The sequence below is a fragment of the Mesocricetus auratus genome, unplaced genomic scaffold (assembly GCF_017639785.1).
Source record: "Mesocricetus auratus isolate SY011 unplaced genomic scaffold, BCM_Maur_2.0 Super-Scaffold_6730, whole genome shotgun sequence".
Classification (NCBI taxonomy): Eukaryota; Metazoa; Chordata; class Mammalia; order Rodentia; family Cricetidae; genus Mesocricetus; species Mesocricetus auratus.
In genome coordinates this window covers 99852497-99873170 of record NW_024429184.1, presented here as the reverse complement: position 1 = coordinate 99873170, position 20674 = coordinate 99852497, and positions in this window count along the sequence as shown.

Genomic DNA, 20674 nt, shown 5'->3' with positions numbered 1-20674 from the left:
ACTGAGGTTCATTCAACATAGCATGAATAGTTACAAAAGCAATTAAAATCCAGCATCTGACTGTCCTTAAAGTGTCCACACATTTTTAAGAAATGAGAAAGCATAAAGTAATGCATTCACATTGGTGATTGAGATTTTTGTGGTGATATATTAACTATGATTTAATGAAATATCAGAATGCAAAGCCAGCTACTATACATGCTCAGGAGACAGAGACAGGTGAATCACTGTTAGTACAAGGTCACACTGAGCTACATGAAATTGATCCAGTCTAAAAGAGAAACAGCTCATACAACGGTGATCTCAGCACTTGGAATCCCACACCATTAATCCCAGGATTTGAGAGATATAAAAGGAAGAAGCAAATGCTCTCACATGGGAATTAGTCTCCAGTCATGTTGAGGAGAGGCAACACTCTGGAATTGAAGTCTGAGGTTTGGTGGAGACACGATCACCCATTTCAGATTGAGGTAGAGGTAAGAGCTAGTGGCTTGCTGCTTTGTTTCTCTGATCTTCAACCTCAAACTTGAACTCCAATATCTGTCCTTGGGTTTTTATTTTTCCTGTTACAAACGATATAGTCAATGATGGGTAGGATGTAAACGACATACTTCTTAAATTTCTAAAATCTAATCTAATTGAGACCCCCAAATTCTGTTTGCCACTGATACCTGGAAAGGCATCATTGACCATACAAGTTCCCCCACTCCCATTCTCTTGGTCCCAAGAAAAGAGCAGAGTACATTGAACCTTAGAAGATAGTGTTCTCTTTATGCTACGGCTCATTCCTTCATACTCTGCATTGTCTGACAATTCTATCATCCACCTTCCCCTCTGATCTTGGTGGGGCTTCCAGAGGCTAACATACTCACAATGTCTTAAGAGAGGGTATTATATGTAAATGAGATCATTATCTACCTCCCTCATCCCCTAAACATACACCACATGCTTGGTTGCATCATTTCTTCTCTATTGAGAACAGCCATCAGTAAGAATAACTGTTCTCGGAGGAATCTCCATACTGTTTTCTAAAGTGGCTGTACAAGCTGGCACTCCCACCAGGAGTGGAGGAGTGTTTCCCTTTCTCCACAACCTCTCCAGCATAAACTGTCATTGGTATTTTTGGTTTTAGCCATTCTGACAGGAGTAAGATGGTATCTCAGATTTGTACTTCCCTGATGGCTAATGATGTTGAGCACTATCTTATATGTCTTTCAGCTATTTTAGACTCCTCTATTGAAAATTCTCCATTTAGTTCTGTACTCTACTTTTTAATTGGATCCCTCGGTGTTTTGAAGACTAGCTTCTTGAGTTCTTTGTAAATTTTGGAGCTCAGTCCTCTGTCAGATATGGGGTTAGTGAATATCTTTTCCCATTCTGTGGGCTGCTGTTTTTGTCCGGTTAAGAGATCCTATTTATTGATTGTCGATCTCAGTGTCTATGCTACTGGGTCTACGTTCAGGAAGCAGTCTCTTTTACCAATTCATTCAAGGGTACTTCCCACTTTCTCTTCTAAGAAGTTGAGTGTGGCTGGATTTATGTTGAGGTCTTTGACCCATTTGGACTTAAGTTTTGTGCATGGCGATAGACATGGATCTATCTGCAGTCTTCTACATGTCAACTTCCAGTTATGCCAGCAACATTTGTTGAAGATGCTTTCTTTTTTCCATTGTATAGCTTTAGATTCTTTATCAAAGATCAGGTGTTCATGGGTCCAATGGTTAATATCAGGGTGTTCAATTCGGATTCCATTTGTCTACCTGTCTATTTCTGTGCCAATACCAAGCTGTTTTCATTACTATAGATCTACATTGGAGTTTGAAGTCAGGGATGGTGATGCCTCCTGAAGTTCTTTTATTTCATGGGGTTGTTTAGGCTATCCTGGGTCTTTTGTTTTTCCATATAAAGTTGAGAATCCTCCTGAGTGGATTGGGAACACAGGGGGAGTGAGGGAAAGAGAGAGCTGGGAGAAAAAGAGGGGGAGAAGAAAAGGGGAGAGGAGGACATGGGGGAGCAGGAAGGTTGAGTCATGGGAAAAATAGAGGAGAGCAGATATAAGCTACCATAATAGAGGTAGTCACTATAGGTTTGAGGAGAGATCTGGAACTAGGGAGATTTCCAGAGATCTACAAAGATGACACCAACTCATTATCTAAGCAATAGTGGAGAGGTTACTTTAAATGCCCTTCCCCAATAATGAGATTGTTGACTACCTTATATGCCATCCTAGAGCCTTCATCCAGTGCCTGATGGAAGCAGAGGTAGATACCCACAGCTAAACACTGAACTGAACTTCTGGAACCCAGTTGCAGAGAGGGAGGAATGATGATCAATGGTGTCAAGACCAGGCTGGTGAAACCCACAGAGACAGCTGACCTGAACAAGGGGGGCTCATGGACTCCAGACTGATAGCCAAGAGGCCAGCATGGGACTGATCCAGACCCCCTAAATTTGGGTGTCAGTGAGGAGGCCTCAGCAATCTATGGATTAGAATTTATCCCTCGTGTAAGAATAGACCTTGGTATTTCTCATCCTTCTCTCCTCTCCTCTTTTCCTGCTCTCCAGTGTCCTCTCCCATCCTTTACTCCCCCAGAGGGAGCCATTATAAGTTGGAGGAGAGATCTGGCACTAGTGTGATCTTCTCAGATCTACAATAATGACACCAACTGGCATTAAGGCTACCTTAAATGTCCTCCCGTGATAATGAGATTGATGACTACCTTATATGCCATCCAAGAACCCTCATCCAGTGGCTGAAGGAAATAGAGGCAGATACCCACAGCTAAAAACCAAACTGATCTCCTGGAACCCAGTTGCAAAGAGAAGTGATGAGCAAAGGAATCAAGACCAGGGTGATAAAACCCACAGAGGCAGCTGACCTAAACAAGGGGGAATGCATGGACACCAAACTGATGCCTGAGAAGCCAGCATGGGACTGAACCAGACACCCCTTCCCCAGAACCTGGGTGTCAGAGAAGAGGCCTTGGAAATCTATGGGACCTTGGAGTAGATCAGTATTTATTCCTAGCATACAAATAGACTCTGGTAGCCCATTGCACATGGAGGGATGCTTTCTCAGCCTGGACACATGGGGGAGGACCTAGGCCCTACCCGGGATGATATGACAGACTCTGAAAATCCCTCATGGAAGCCTTTACCCTCCCTGGGGAGCGGAGGGGGGATGAAGTGGGGTGGGGACCTGGGAGGATTGGGGGGCCAGGGGAGGAGGAGAGGGAGAGGGAACTGAAAGTAACATGTGTAAAAAGTTACATTAAAAAAAAAAGAATGGACCTTGGGAGCCCATTCCACATGGAGGGATGCTCTCTCAGCCTAGACACATGGGGGAAGGCCTAGGCCCTGCCCAGGATGATATGACAGACTCCGGAGATCCCCCAGGGGGGAGGGGAGGAGGGGAGGGAGAGGGAGCTGGGATTGACATGTGAAGCAAGCTTGTTTCTAAGTGGAAAAAATACATAAAAGCCATAATTTACTTATATCCAAAATCAAAAAAAAAAAAGAAACGAAAAAAGAACTGTTCTCTTATAAACCATGAATAAGACCCAGTATTTCCTGGTTGATTGGTTCTTTTAATAGTTGAGTATAATAACATAGAAATGGCTCATGGAGTCAGACTTTGAACAGAGAACCAGTGAACACCTGTTGACTCATTCTGGGAGGTGAAAATATCCATTCAAGAAAGATGAACTAGTTTCCTGTCTCCAAGGACAAAACTAATAATTTTACACTCAGAACATGAACAGTGTGATTCATTTGGTGTGTTCCATGCTTTTCAATTATCAGCTCCTTTCTTTGTTACTCTTATAACACGTGCTCAAAGGGATGCAGGTAAATCATGTTCCGTGACTTTTAACTATGCCATGCTTTTCCGTAGGCTCATTTCCATTGTGCAATACTTCCTCACATAAACTAAAAGCCCTTGGTGTTGATGACTCAGTTCCTGTCACACCATTTCCATGAATTAATTTCAAACATTTCTAAGCATAGTAACCTCTTACTCTGCTTCACCATTAAGTTGGAATACTCGTATCCTATTAAAAATCAGAGAAATGTTGCACAAATAACATTACAGCTATATATAAATTAACTGAGGTTCTACTGTGGGTTTACTGTCCCATCTTATCCATAGATTATCTCCTTGATGACAGGCATTATTTTGATTTATATCTGTGTTCCTGATGCCATATAGTGTCAGTGTTGGGACACATAGAATGACAAGACTGAGCCCCTCCAAGACCCCAACCCAGCGAGCCCAGCTTCAGGTGAGATTGGGTCTCTGGCTGGGACCGCCCGCCCATCACCCATCCCCCTCCATCTTCGGGGCCGCTCCCAGGTTCCAGAAGAGCCACCCACACAGGAAAGAGATCAGCCCCTCCAAGACCCCAACCCAGCGAGCCCAGCTTCAGGTGAGATTGGGTCTCCAGCTGGGACCGCCTGCCCATCACCCATCCCCCTCCATCTTCGGGGCCGCCCCCGGCTGCCAGAAGAGCTGCCCACACAGGAAAGAGATCAGCCCCTCCAAGACCCCAACCCCAGGGAGCCCAGCTTCAGGTGAGATTGGGTCTCCAGCGGGGACCGCCTGCCCATCACCCATCCCCCCACGATCTTCTGGGCTGCTCCCGGCATCCAGAAGAGCCGCCCACACAGGAAAGAGATCAGCCCCTCCAAGACCCCAACTCCAGGGAGCCCAGCTTCAGCCCGCAGTAAGGAAGGAGACCAGTGGAGACAGAAAGACCCCACCAGCACCCACTGGAAGAAGAGATGGGAAGAAGACAGAATAAGAGATCACTCAGCAATAGAAACACCAACATGACCCCACCAGAATCCAGGGATCCAACACCAGCAAGTCCCGAAAAGCACTACATAGATGAAGAAGAGGAGACAGACCTTAAAAATTATTTCATGAAGATGATGGAGAGCCTCAAAGAAGAAACGAGGAAATCCCTTAAAGAAATAGAAGAAAAAACAAACAAAAAAATCCATGAAATGGGGGAAAAATTCAAGAAATAAACAAATCTCTCAAAGAATCTAAAGAGCACCAAGAAAAAACAACCAAGAAAATTAAGGAAACAGCTCAAACAGTTGAAGGATTGAAAGCTGAAATAGAAACGATAAAGAAAACACAGAATGAAGGGATGCTGGAAATAGAAAAGCTCGGTAAACGGTCTGGAACTACAGATGCAAGTATCACCAATAGAATACAAGAGATAGAAGAGAGAATCTCAGGTGTTGAAGACTCATTAGAGGATATAGAGTCGTCAACCAAAGAAAATCTCAAAACCAACAAATCCTTAACACAAAATATCCAGGAAATATGGGACACCGTGAAGAAGCCAAACCTGAGAATAATAGGTATAGAAGAAGGTGAAGAACTTCAACTTAAAGGTACAGAAAACATATTCAACAAAATCATAGAAGAAAACTTCCCTAACCTAAAGAAAGATATGCCTATGAAAGTACAAGAATCTTACAGAACACCAAATAGGCTTGACCAGAAAAAGAAGTCACCTTGCCATATAATAATCAAAACATCAAACCTACAGAGCAAAGAGAAAATATTAAGAGCAGCTAAAGAAAAAGGCCAAGTAACATACAAAGGCAGACCTATCCGAATTACACCTGACTTCTCAATGGAAACGATGAAAGCCAGAAGATCCTGGTCAGATGTCCTACAAACGCTAAGGGAACAAGGATGCCAGCCCAGACTACTATATCCAGCAAAGCTCTCAATTACCATAGATGGAGAAAACAAAATATTCCATGACAAAGCCAGATTTAAACAATACGTATCCATGAATCCAGCTCTACAGAAAATGCTAGAAGGAAAACCTAGAGCCAAGGAAGATAACTACATTCACAAAGACACAGGCAATATATAATCATACTTTACAAAACACTAAAAGAAAAAGGGAGGAGAAACAACACAAAATAACTTCACTAACAATAAATCAAGCGCAAACAAGGATCACCAATCAATGGTCATTAATATCCCTCAATGTCAACGGCCTCAACTTGCCTATAAAAAGACACAGACTAGCAGAATGGATACGAAGACAGAACCCTTCCTTCTGCTGCACACAAGAAACACATCTCAACAACAAAGACAGACGTTATCTCAGAGGAAAGGGCTGGGAAAAGATCTTCCAATCAAACGGCCCCAAGAAACAAGCGGGCGTAGCAATCCTAATATCTAACAAATTAGACTTCAAATTAAAATCAATCAAAAGAGATGAAGAAGGGCACTTCATATTCATCAAAGGAAAAATACATCAAGACGAAGTCTCGATTTTAAACATCTACGCCCCAAATACAAAGGCACCTACATTCGTGAAAGAAACATTACTAAAGCTCAAAATGCACATAAAATCTCACACACTAATAGTAGGAGACTTCAACACTCTGCTCTCACCGCTAGACAGGACCTCCAGACAGAAACTTAACAAAGAAACAAAAGAATTAATAGAAGTTATGACCCAACTGGGTTTAACAGACATCTATAGAACATTCCATCCAAATACAAAGGGATATACCTTCTTCTCGGCACCACATGGAACCTTCTCTAAAATTGACCACATAATAGGAAACATACCAAATCTCCACAGATACAAAAAAATTGGAATAACTCCCTGCATCTTATCAGACCACCATGCATTAACATTAGAATTCAACAATAACACAAATCGCAGAAACCCTACAAACTCATGGAGATTGAACAATGCACAATTGCACCATCCCTGGGTAAAGGAACAAATAAAAAAAGAAATTAAAGACTTCCTCGATTTCAATGAGAATGAAGACACAACATACACAAACTTATGGGACACTTTGAAAGCAGTGCTGAGAGGAAAGTTTATACCACTAAGTGCCCACATGAAAAAACTGGAGAACAGTCATACTAGAGAATTAATAGCACAGCTGAATGTTCTAGAACAAAAAGAAGCAAACTCCCCCAGGAGGAGCAGACGCCAGGAAATAATCAAATTGAGGGCTGAAATCAATCAAGCAGAAACCAGGAAAACACTGAGAAGAATCAATGAAACAAAGAGTTGGTTCTTTGAGAAAATCAACAAAATAGACAAACCTCTGTCCAAACTAACCAAAAGACAGAGAGAGAACATGCTAATTAACAAAATCAGGGATGAAAAAGGGGACATAACAACGGACTCTGAGGAAATCAAGAGAATCATCAGGGCATACTTTGAAAATCTGTACTCCACAAAATTTGAAAATTTAAAGGAAATGGACAATTTCCTGGATAGATATCACTTGCCAAAACTAAATCAAGAACAGATAAATAATCTAAACAGACCTATAACCCCTAATGAAATAGAAGCAGTCATCAAAAGTCTCCCAAACAAAAAAAGCCCAGGCCCAGATGGCTTCAGTGCAGAATTCTACCAGAAATTCAAAGAAAAGCTCATTCCAATACTCGTCAAAGTATTCCACACAATAGAAGCAGGAGGCTCACTGCCAAACTCTTTCTACGAGGCTACAATTACCTTGATACCCAAGCCACACAAAGACACAACTAAGAAAGAGAACTATAGACCGATTTCCCTCATGAACATTGATGCAAAAATACTCAATAAAATACTTGCAAACCGGATTCAAGAACACATCAGAAAAATCATCCACCATGATCAAGTAGGCTTCATTCCAGGAATGCAGGGATGGTTCAACATTAGAAAATCTATCAATGTAATCCACCATATTAACAATCTGCGAAAGAAAAACCACATGATCATCTCACTAGATGCTGAAAAAGCCTTTGACAAAATCCAGCACCCCTTCATGATAAAGGTCCTAGAGAGATCAGGGATAACAGGAACGTACCTGAATATAATAAAAGCAATATACAGTAAACCAACAGCTAACATCAAACTAAATGGAGAGAAACTCAAAGCAATTCCTCTAAAATCAGGAACAAGACAAGGCTGTCCACTCTCTCCATATCTCTTCAATATTGTACTTGAAGTTCTAGCTACAGCAATAAGACAACAAAAGGAGATAAAGGGGATACAAATAGGAAAAGAAGAAGTCAGACTTTCATTATTTGCAGATGATATGATAGTTTACATAAGTGATCCAAAAAACTCCGCAAGGTCATTCCTAGAGCTGATAAACACCTTCAGCAATGTGGCAGGATACAAGGTAAACTCAAAAAAATCAGTGGCCCTAGTATATACAGATGATGAAGTGACTGAGAAAGAAATCAGAGAAACATCACCTTTTACAATAGCCAAAAACAGCATCAAATATCTGGGGATAATGTTAACCAAGGAAGTGAAAGACCTGTATATCAAGAGCTTTGTGTCTTTGAAGAAAGAAATCAAAGAAGATACCAGAAAATGGAAAGATCTCCCATGCTCTTGGATTGGTAGGATCAACATAATAAAAATGGCAATCTTGCCAAAAGCAGTCTATAGATTCAATGCAATCCCTATCAAAATTCCATCACAATTCTTCAAGGACCTGGAAAGAACATTAATCAACTTTATATGGAAAAACAAAAGGCCCAGGATAGCCAAAACATCCCTATACAATAAAGGAACTTCAGGAGGCATCACCATACCTGACTTCAAGCTCTATTATAGAGCTATAGTCCTGAAAACAGCTTGGTATTGGCACAAAAATAGGCAGGTAGACCAATGGAACCAAATCGAAAGCCCTAATTTTAACCCACACACCTATGAACACCTGATTTTTGACAAAGAAGCTAAAACTGTACAGTGGAAAAAAGAAAGCATCTTCAACAAATGGTGCTGGCATAACTGGGTACTGGTATGCAGAAGACTGCAGATAGATCCATGTTTATCGCCTTGTACAAAACTTAAGTCCAAATGGATCAAAGATCTCAACATACATCCAGCCACACTGAAACTTTTAGAAGAGAAAGTGGGAGATACTCTTCAACGAGTTGGTACAGGAGACCACTTCCTAAACATAACACCAGTGGCACAGGCACTGAGATCGACAATTAACAAATGGGACCTTCTGAAACTAAAAAGCTTCTGTAAGGCAAAGGACACAGTCAAAAAGACAAAAAGGCAGGCCACAGATTGGGAAAAGATATTCACTAACCCTACATCTGACAGAGGGCTAATCTCCAAAATTTACAAAGAACTCAAGAAACAAGTCTCCAAAACACCAAAGGATCCACTTGAAAGGTGGGGTACAGAGCTAAATAGAGAATTCTCAGTAGAGGAGGCTAAAATGGCCAAGAGACACTTAAGAAAGTGCTCAACATCCTTGGCCATCCAGGAAATGCAAATCAAAACAACTCTGAGATACCATCTTACTCCTGTCAGAATGGCTAGAATCAAAAACACTGAAGACAATTTATGCTGGAGAGGATGTGGAGAGAGAGGAACACTCCTCCACTGCTGGTGGGAATGCCGACTCATACAGCCTCTTTGGAAGTCAGTATGGAGATTCCTCAGGAAAATGGGAATTAATCTACCACTAGACCCAGCAATTCCACTCTTAGGCGTTCATCCAAATGAGGCAGGTTCATACAACAAGGGCATCTGCTCCACTATGTTCATAGCAGCATTGTTTGTAATAGCCAGAACCTGGAAGCAACCTAGATGCCCCTCAACTGAAGAGTGGATAGAGAAAATGTGGTACATTTACACAATGGAGTATTACTCAGCAGAAAAAAACAATGGAATCTTGAAATTCGCAGGGAAATGGATAGCACTGGAAGAAACCATCCTGAGTGAGGTAACCCAGTCACAAAAAGACAAACATGGTATGTACTCACTCATATATGGATTCTAGATATGGATCAGGATAGTGCCAGTCTGCACTTCCACAGATAGAGAGTCTGGGAAACAGGAAAGAACCTAAAAGATATGCATATATGCATAGTACCCAAGAGAAGAGGATGGAGACAAGATCCTCTGAATGGATGGGGAACACGGCGAGGGTGGGGGGAGTGGGACCTGGGAAGAATAGAGGGGTAAAGAGGAAGGGAGTTGGTCATGGGGGAACAGGAAGTTGAGGGGGTGGGGGTAGAATAGGGGGAAGAGGGAATCATAGGATCGAAGACAGATCAGGCACCAGAGTGACCTCGAGTGATCTAAAGGTATAACATCAATTGGCAAGCTAAGCAATAGTGGAGGGACCACCTCGAATGCCCATTCCTGATAATGAACTTGATGTCTATAACCATCCGGGAGCCTTCATCCTGTGACTGATGGAAGCAGAGGCAAACACACAACTAAGCACTGAACTGAACCCAAGGAACCCAGTGACAGATAGAGAGGAGTGATGAGCAAATTGGCAAAGAATGGGCTGGCAAAACCAGCAGAGACAGCTGATCTGAACAGGGGAGTGCTCTTGGACCCCAGACCGACAGTGGGGAGGCCAACATGGGACTGATCTGGACCCCCCAAATGTGAGTGTCAGTGAGAAGGCCTGGGCAACCTATGGGGCCCTGAACTGTGGATCAGTGTCTATCCCTGGTATACAAACTGTCTTCATGTGCCTATAGCACAAAGAGAGATGGTCTCTCAGCCTGGACTCTTAGGGGAGTGCCTTGACCCTACCAAGAGTAAAATGACAGACTCTAGATATCCCCTATGTGGAAGGATTTGGCAATAGGGTGGGAGGGGGGGGGGAAGAGGAGTGCGGGAGGAGGGGAGGGAGAGGGAACTGGGATTGACATGTAAAACAAGCTATTTAAAATTAAAATAAAAAATGATAAAAAAAAGAATGACAAGACTAGGATAGTAGAGATGTTAAAGCAAGAATAGCTAAAATCAAATCTACAAGTGGGCCAATACCTATGAATGCTGACCATTCATTCAAGAAATATAATTCAGTGGGGGTTGAGAAGTGTTCTCAATAGGACTTCTTGAGCGATGTCACAACCTGTCACCAGGCTAAAAGCATTATTTAAATAAAAAGCGTTCTCATGGGTTGAATTTAGACATTAGGAGGTACTTGTTGTAAAGATGTTCCAGCAAGAAACTTAGAGATCAGAGCAGGAAAGGCACAGAAAGACCTTTGCTCTAGAAATAACAGCATTATCTTTGCATTTATAGTAAAAGTAATCTACCTTTATAATAATAAACTGTACTGGCATCAAAAATTGATAGTGATGATCATTACTATTTCAGGCAGCCATTATCTGAAAATCCAATATCTGCAACATTAGAAAACCTGAAACTTTTTATGTGAAAAAGTTGATTCTGATCACATGTGACTGGTGTCAGTCAAAACGTAAACACACTGAAAGTATATAAAATTATCCTCAGGATAACTGAATGAAACCTAAATAATTTCATGTTTAGATTTTTTGCCCCATTCCCACAATAACTCATTTTGTATGTTTAAATATTTCACAAAGTAGCAAAAACTAAAACAACCTGTCCCAGGAATTCTTACAGTTAGTCATCTGTGCTATCAATGACATCAGTAAAGAAAAGTATATCTAAAGTCCTAGCATACCTCTCTTCACATCCTACCAGCCAGAATGAGCCAATCAAGACAGCTCATTCCAATTCACTGATGACAAGGACGGAAGGCACAGTGATGTGAAGATGGGACACAATACATTCCTTCAGCCTCCTAAAAATAACTCTAGTCTGAATGCCAAGATTCCATTTGCCAGCACTGTCAAAGGACACTGACAAATATATCAGTCGTTCTCTTCCTTACTGCCCCTGCTGGTCTTTAGAACATTTGAGAGCATAGGGTCATATAGCCTCTCCTAGATGTTCAATGTCAGTTGAACCACATTTTAAATTTATTGTTATTTTTTTATTGAGATTTCATATGTGAGTACCGTGTTTATATCATCCCTCCCTACCTCTGTTCCCTTCTGTGTATTCCCTACCTCCTTTTCAAATTTACAGCCTTATTCTTCAATCATTATTGAAATTGAGTTGTCTTAATTTCTATAGGTCTGTGTACATTGTTATTCAAAGACATGGAAAAAGCTGTTTCATGGACCACCGGTTCTACCTGCCACCAGATTTATAAAGAGCACTGCCCATAGATTATAATGAAGAAACCAAAAGGCAGGAAGAATAAAAGAGGTTTTAAGAAAATGGAGACTGCAAAAGTCAACAACACATAACATTTTATAGTGGGAAAAAAATACCTAAACAAGCACAAGATGTTTTAGGATAAGTAACCATTTAAATTTGTCAGTACTAAAGAAAAATTTAAGAACTTAGATCAAAATAATACATAATGACAAACTAGACAGATAAGAATTCCACACTGAGACATGTTAGCAAGGAAGCACATTGAATAAAAATAAACATTCCCTGAGGGCTCAGGGAGGAAAATCTAATCACAAACAAGTTAGAATCACATTGACAGTAAAATTCTTAAGGATAATATTCAATTTAAGAAGACTATAGATTTTTATTTTAGCACTGAAGGAAAAACACATTAAACCAGAATTTTTTTACATCTAAACATTTTATTTAACCCTGATTATAAAATATAAACCAAGGCACATAAGGCTTCTAAAATCTTATTGTGTGGAAATCCTTTTGACAACTGAAGAACACATAAGGAAAATGTGCAACATACACATGAGAATTAAGGGTGAGTAAAAAAATCTTGGGATAATATTTTATGATTAAAAAAATCAAAGACCTTGTGAAAAGGAGATCTAAAAAGGGGTAAATACCTATGACTCAGAATTAAACTTCAGTGTTCTTAATAGCGATTCATTAACTTATTCAGCTAGAAATTATAGATAATGATATAATTAAAGTCACCAGAAAAACTAAGCTTTAGTTTAAATTTGCACAGAGGATAAGTGTTTCTCAAACCAGCAGAAGAAATTTCACTATATTAAGTAGATACTAAAAAAATATTAAGAGAAACCAATAACTCCAAATTTAAAAAAACACAGTGAGTAGTAAATCTCAGCTTAATAATAGGAAATGTTAAAATAGTCATGGTAACTTATCAAAAAGCCTCTGGTAATTAAAAAAAAAGATTCAGAGTATTAAAAGCAAAGAACATGAAATATGGAAAGAGAAGGATTAGGGATGAACTAGACAAAGTCAAAGAAATCAGAATTAGGCACAAAAATTGAAAGTAAAAACAATCGTGAAAAAGGAATAAACATACCATAATTATTGTGTATAATCACTATGAATTTATGCACCAAACGTTATGGAAGATCTTAGGCAGATATTAGCAGAATTATAAGAAATGCCTCAATCAACAATGATAGAAAAGCATTATTAACAGCTACTGAATAAAACAGATTCAATAAGACAAGTATGCTTCTCATAGACTAAGAAAAAAGACTCTAATAGCCTTTGTATCAAATGATTACATATTTTCTTCAATAAAATTATAAAATTTAGTACAATTAACCTTATACACAAAGTTTCAATAAGTTTCTAAGAATCAGCTGGATATAGGGTTGTACATATATAATCTCAGCACCTGGAAGGTTGTAGTTGGTAGATCATGCGTTCAAGCCAGACTCTGTTTCAGAAAAATATATTCTTAGCATTGCTGTCATATATCTCTCATCTATAAAGCAATAAAAATATATCTCAACACTAAAGAGATACCAATAAAATACTACCTGTAAGGAAATACTTCTGAATAACCTTGGATCTACATCTGAACTTACAGCAGGATTCATCTTCCTTGTAGTGCTACCACAGGAATACAGTTCATGTTATTCAAAAGGGCTAAAGGGACACCAAGACCTGGCAACAAGCAGGACCTGGAATATTTAATAACGAAATCCGTGCCAGTAAAAGTATCCAAAAGCACCTGCTCAAAAATAGCTAATGACTTACAGAGGAGGCATTCAAGCCTCGAGAGGAAATGAACCCATCTCTTATCTAACAGAAGGGACTCCTATAAAGAATGAGTCAATTTAGTACAGGTCACTTCTCCCTTGGCTTTCAAAGTGTCTGAAGTCTCTATTTTCACTATTTAAAATAATCAGCTTAGTAAAGTGGGAGTTGATTCTTACAATGGTTTGTGATCAAGTAAGTATACAGAAAAGTGATTTCCACCGATATATATTTGGTTTTTGTTAGTAGGCAGACTTGATAATGTAAGTAATTACCCACAGTTCTATTCTATACCTGAATGATCCTTCAATGCTACAAAGAAAAGAAAAACTCTTCAGGTAGAGTCCCTCTTAAAAAAACTTAACAACTTCATATATGTGTGTGGGTACATATATATAGGTAGTGTTTATGATTTAATAAAGCTTGCCTAGGGATCAGAATGCAAAGCTAGCCATAGTCATAGAAGCTTGGAAGTGGTGACATACACCACTAATCCCAGGCTCAGGCAACAGGCAGACAGAACTTTGTGAGTTCAAGGCCACTCAGGGCTACATAAGAGTGAAACAGTCTAAAAGAGAAACAGATTTCAGGTCTTTAATTCTAGCACTATAGAGTTTAAAGTTGTTCAGTGCAGTCTCAGAGAGCAGTCTAGGATTCTGAGAGTTTGTGGAGAGCAGTGCAGTCTAGAGATGCAATCTGAGATTCAGTGGATCACCCCTTCGTTCTGAGCATTGGTAGAGGTGAGAACTCTCTAGTGACTGGCCGCTTTCCTTCTCTGATCTTCAGCTTGAACCCTAATATCTGTCTCTGGGATTTTATTATTCATGCTACATGTATATATATAGAGAGGGGTTTCTGATTAATTAACTCCCACCTTTTCTATAATCTCTTTCCCATTCCTATTACCGCGCCTACAAGTTCTATTCCTACATTCATGTCTTTTTTTATACCAGTTGAGTTTAACCAGGATCATTTGTGTAACCCTGAATTTGAAACTATCCATTGCAGCCTGGTGATCTCCCCAGTGGATGTACAACGGAAGACTACCCTCCCCTAGAATCTATCAATGAGCAATAGTTCAGAAGGGAGGGGTAAGCCCCATGATCCCCTTCCTGCTTCATAATTAACTCTTTATAGGTCCAGTCTTGCATAGGCCCATGCAAGCATCTGAAACAGTTGTGATGTCAAGGCTATAATCATAAAACAACATTTCACATCCCTTATCTTTCATCTCTTGCATTCTTTCCATTTCCTTTCCTACAATGATCTTTAGAAAGGTGGTATAAATGTCCTACTGGGGACTCAACACTCAGCCATCACTTATTCTCAGCATTTTAAGCAGCAATTATTTTCAGCATTCATCACTGTTCATTGCCATGAAAAGGTTCTCTGATTAAGACTATTAAGACTGGGGGTAACATTTATTTGTGGAATGAGAAGGGAGATGCCCTTAGATGATAATGACCTTCTCTTTGTATCAATAATGTTAGAAACTATACGTCACAATACAAATATGAATTGTTAATCCTATTATCATCATTGACAACTCATTAGGAAAACCATGCAAGAGATGAGGGCTTTCAAGGTCAAGTATCTTTTTAGGGCAAGACCTCAGTAGTTTAAGTGTGAGCATTTTGGGCAGAGTATCCTTCCCTAGCACATGGAAAAGAAAAGTGCTGCAGCATAATGGATGTAGAGTGGCCATTTCCAGGCACATATTCCCATTATTCAGTCACTTATATTCTACATAGCAGACATGTTACTGTCATGATGAAGAACATGGACATTAGTATTAGTCTAAATGGTTCAGAGCAAATCTCTGCAACATAACAGGCAAGAAACTCTAGGCAGGTGGCTCCATGTTCATATACTCTCAACCTCCAAGTCACCTCTCCAGCACCATGAAGGTATTATTATTGAAGATGATAAACTAGAACCTACTAGGAAGAGAAAACCACAACTGACAATGGCCTGGATCAGGTTGACCAGTGAGCATGCATGTGGAACTTTGTCTGTATTTCTGTTGATGTAGGAAGACCCAGCTCACTGTGGGTAGTACCATCCCTTGGCAAGTGAGCCTGGCCTATAAAATAAGCTGGCTGAGCATGAGCCAGGGAGCAACCAATAAAACATTAAGAAGCATTTTGATATGGTTTCTACTTCAAGCTTCTGCTTTGAATTCTTGTCTTGGTTACCTACCCTCAATGATGGACTATAACCTGTAATCCAAACAAACTCCTTCTGCTGCCAATTTGCTTTTATCATGGTGCTTATGACAACATCATAAACACAAACTAGAACAGAGATCAAATTAGCCTCTGCTCTCTTTGGTATCTCAATGCTTCTTTCCAGTCACTGTAGGTCAAAAGTTACACACACACACACACACACACACACACACACACACACACCCCTAATGCATCATTGAAATTTGCATGTTGTTCAACAAAAGTCACTTAAATATTCTACTACTTCAAGTTTGGCATAAAAGCAAAGGACTTTTGTGTGAGGCAGGGTAGCAGGTAGCACAAACCTATAATACGAAAACTTGTGAGACTTTGGTAGGAAGACTGCCTCAAGTTCAACGCTAGCCTGAGCTACAGTCTTATCTCAAAAAATAGGATTCCCAAAATCCTAAGAATCTTGAAGTAGCTCAAACATGCTAAATCACTCAGTCCACATTATATGTCTAACAATTTATTGCACAGAAAAATATAGATACCTTTTAATTTCTGATGTAAAAGAAAAGTAATTCTTTTGGTGAGATTGGCTGCAGCCTAGAATAAGTTTTCCAAAGAAGTGGAGAAAAATGTTGAGGCCTTTAAAATAAAACCACAGGAAACAGTGGGAAATGCCCACAGTGTGAGGTAAAACGCTGCCCATGTTCTCAGGGGCTGCAGCTGGAAACTGAATGGTCCTTTCAATCTCCAGTCATTATGATTCTCTGACATGATTCTAAGAGATGAAAGGAGTGGGGTTTCTTTCCACGTTGAGCTTCTATTGGTCCCTTGAGGAAATGGGGGTTCTATAGAAAATGTGGGCTCTCTAAGTGTTACTGGAATGACCATGCTTAATTTCCTCCTGAGCAGGGCATCTAATAATAGCAACATCTTCTAATAGTAGCAAAACTACAGAGTTGTACATATTAGACCCATTGTCCTCTGCTCAGCCAGCAAAATCCTTCAATATCCTTGTCTTTTCCCAATTTGCCAATTTTCATAGACCATATTAGCTCTTAAATATTTGATTTTACATGTTCTCTTTACTCTGACACAAAGCTTCAGTGTGAAGTTGGAGACATGCAAAGAGGAGAGAGCCATGACTGCCACCTTACCATAAACAAATCCACTGAACTGCAAGTCTACCTCAAATTTAATAACTCAACCAGGTAGCACAATGGTAAGGTCTCTAGAGTGTTCGAGCATTATGAGTGATTGGGGCTGCTGCAATAATAAGCTTTCCCACAGCTAAGCCAAAAGGTTAAAAGTATACATAGAATTTTCAAGTAAGCACTGTTTACAAAAAGCTGAAAAACCAAAAACGTGACAGAACCTCCTTTTGAATGAATGCCTCAGTTTCAAACTCTTCCATTGAGGAGATAGGACTTTGTGGAAAGATGTGTTCCCTGGAGCAAGTTTACAAGAAGTGGGATTAGTGATGGGGCTGGAGGGTCTGACTGTTCCATGCCAACTTGCACCTCATCTACAGTATCATTAGCTGGCGTTTATATAGTGAAGATTGAAGATGGCTGGACGTTGTGCGATGAATCAGCAATTCCCAATTAGAACAGCAGCATGAATTATAGCCTTTTGGAAGCATTATGGAAAGCAAATGGAAAAGTGACTAACAGACTTTGTTCTGCACCAGTTATGGGGCGGGGGATTGCATTGGGAGCCAAATTTCCAACGTAAGGCATAATGGACTTGCCAGCAAAGCTGTTCACACCCCCACAGAGACCACAAAACCCTGCAGCTGTAATTTCAGAAACACACATGTGTATAAATCAAGCAATTGAACACCTAACTATCCATCTGAGGCTGTGTGCCTGGGTTTTTCACAGGTGCCCGAGGCACTTGCGATATTTGGCTTTAGAAGCAGGGTTTAGTTTAATTGACAGGATACTATCAAATTCAAACTGACTTAGACAGACAAACCTCAACACATGGTGTACAGCATCAGGTACCACCTGTGAGTGGTCCACAAGAGTTTTATGCATGGTCCTTGCAGCTGGTTGGATTTTAAAGTACAGGAGGAGACAAACTCCAAATGCTGACTGAATTCTAATTCATGAAAGTGTTTTTTTTCTAGAACATCAATGGAGCAACATCATTTTCACGCATTATTGCTATTTGCTGATGAGCGATGGGGTGGGGTAGAATGAATTGAGTATTATTCCACTTTTTATAGAATTGCTTTCAGAGCGAGTGAGAGGGTGCTTTGCGTCTATTATCCAGACAAGCATACAGAGCCATGGCTTTGTGTTCCAGCTGGCTGACATCCCAGCAGACATCCACAAAGCATCCAGCCAGCTGCCTAGGAAAGACTCATGGTGACAGAAGATCAACCCATGGGCTATGTAGCTGGGCTCCAATTCTTTCAGAAGAGATCCATACTAGTGGGACTTCAGACAGAAGTGGTCACTATGAGCTCTCTACAGAGTCCAAAGGTGGAATTAATGCTGAATCAGTAATCGCCTCTCCAAATTCTGCTGTCATTCAACACATGCATCCATTTCAATTTAAATTGCCAACCTCTCATTACCCACCAAGAAATGTATAGACTAGGGGTTTTCAAACACACATATGCGTGTGCGGGCAAGCAACACACACACACGCACACACACACACACACACACACACACACACACACACACACACACACACACACAAGACCAGCCAAGGAACAGTTCCAAAACTCTCTATCCAACATGAAGATGACCCACTGCCCATGCCACTCCTATTCCTTCCCTAAAGGCCATGAGGATGATAATGACAAACAATGAAGTACTGAATAAGGCTCTAAATGGTCTATACAAAATTCTACATCAGCAGTCAGTGCATCTGGTTCAAATTCTAGTCCTGAAAATAAATAGTCAGGGGCCATTTGAAATTAAAAGAGTATGGTATGGTAACTATAGTTAAAATCAGTCTTACAATAAAGTATCCCAGAAGAATGATTTTGAGGCAAAATCCAGTAGTCAGCCAGAGCAAGTAAAAGAACTCTCTGCAAGAATTTTACCCAGAGTACCTTGTGAATAATCTCTTTGGTCTATTCAGGTCAATTTTCCAGTAAGTCTTGCTTTCATAAAATGATTATCAAAGAAACTCATTATATTTGCATGTAATACTAACCAAAAATAACATTTCAAAGTGACAGCAAAAAAAATTTAGCTGTTCTAATGACTTCCAGATTACCAGTATTATTAAAAACTTCAGTCAGAGGTCCGACATACCTCTTTGGCTTTGTTATCAAGAAAGCTGCAAACATACAGAGTGTTTATAGCCCATTAAAGAACCATTAGGCCATAAAAAGTAAGCTACCTATAAAAACAGACAAGGAATCTGAAATGTATGATGTTTAAACTACAGCCTGATCCCTGTGGAAGGACTAAAATGAAAAGCTATAGGTATCTTTCCCATTGAGCAAACATACTAAGTTCCTGATTAATAGTTTTAAAAATAACTTGACTCTAATATGAAAGACAAAGAAGAATGACAACCACTGACTGCACCTTTTACTACATCTCTGTATATTGGGGAGAGTGGTACAGTGAACCAATGTCATTAAACTTACTACTCATTAAGACTCTGTTCCTTTTCCCTTGCTTTGATTTATTGAGACATGATCTTACTAACATAACCCTGGCTGGTCTCAAAGTCGTAATCCTCCTGCCTCAGACTTCCAAGTCTGGGAATTTCAAGTAGGAAGTACCCCATCCAACTTCTGTTACTGTCACATATGATAGTAATGTCATACAAGGTATTTTTTAGTAAATGATATAATAATAATAACTATACTTAAGTAACTCACAAAAGTAATATTGAAGTGATATACATATACATAGTTGTAGAACTACAATACTGCTGCGAATTAATTCTTAAACTGTTATGTATTACACATTCATTTGACTTAAACTTGTCTTACTTTAAAATACATAAGTACAAAACTTAAGGTTGCTACTATAAAAATATCACTATAATTAAATTAATATTCCTAAAACATTCCTCAAAATCAGAATAAAAAAGACAAGGAGTGCACTTACACTAATTATTTCTTGAAATTGTTTTGGTAGAATAACAGGAAAAAACGTAATTCCCTAAAGGAAAGATGACATTATTTTAATTGTTTTAGAGATTAACTTCATGATGTGTTTCTCTCTGCACCTCCTCCCATGTGTGTGCATGTATGCATGTGTACGTGTGTATGTGTATGTATGTGTGTGTATGTGCATGTGCACATCTTTGTGGGTACACGTGGAGGCCAGAAAAGGGTTCTGGATCCCCTGGTATAAGACTTAAAGATGGTTGTGATGTTTCTGACCTGGGATCTGGGAACCAAAGTCAAATCCACTGCAGGATGAGACAGCGCTCTTTCTCCAGATGTATTTTATTTTAATCCTCTTAAAAGAAAAACGTGTTAATGCAATTTTTAAAATTAAATTTAATAATAACATTTTAAATTGTAAAACAAGGAAGGCAAATTAATCATTTTAATATAGAACAAATGATTAACCCCTATGGAAATAGAAACAGTCATCAAAAGTCTCCCAACCAAAAAAAAGTCCAGGTCCAGATGGCCTCAGTGCAGAATTATACCAGAAATTCAAAGAGCAGCTTATACCAATTCTTCTCAAAATATTCCACACAATA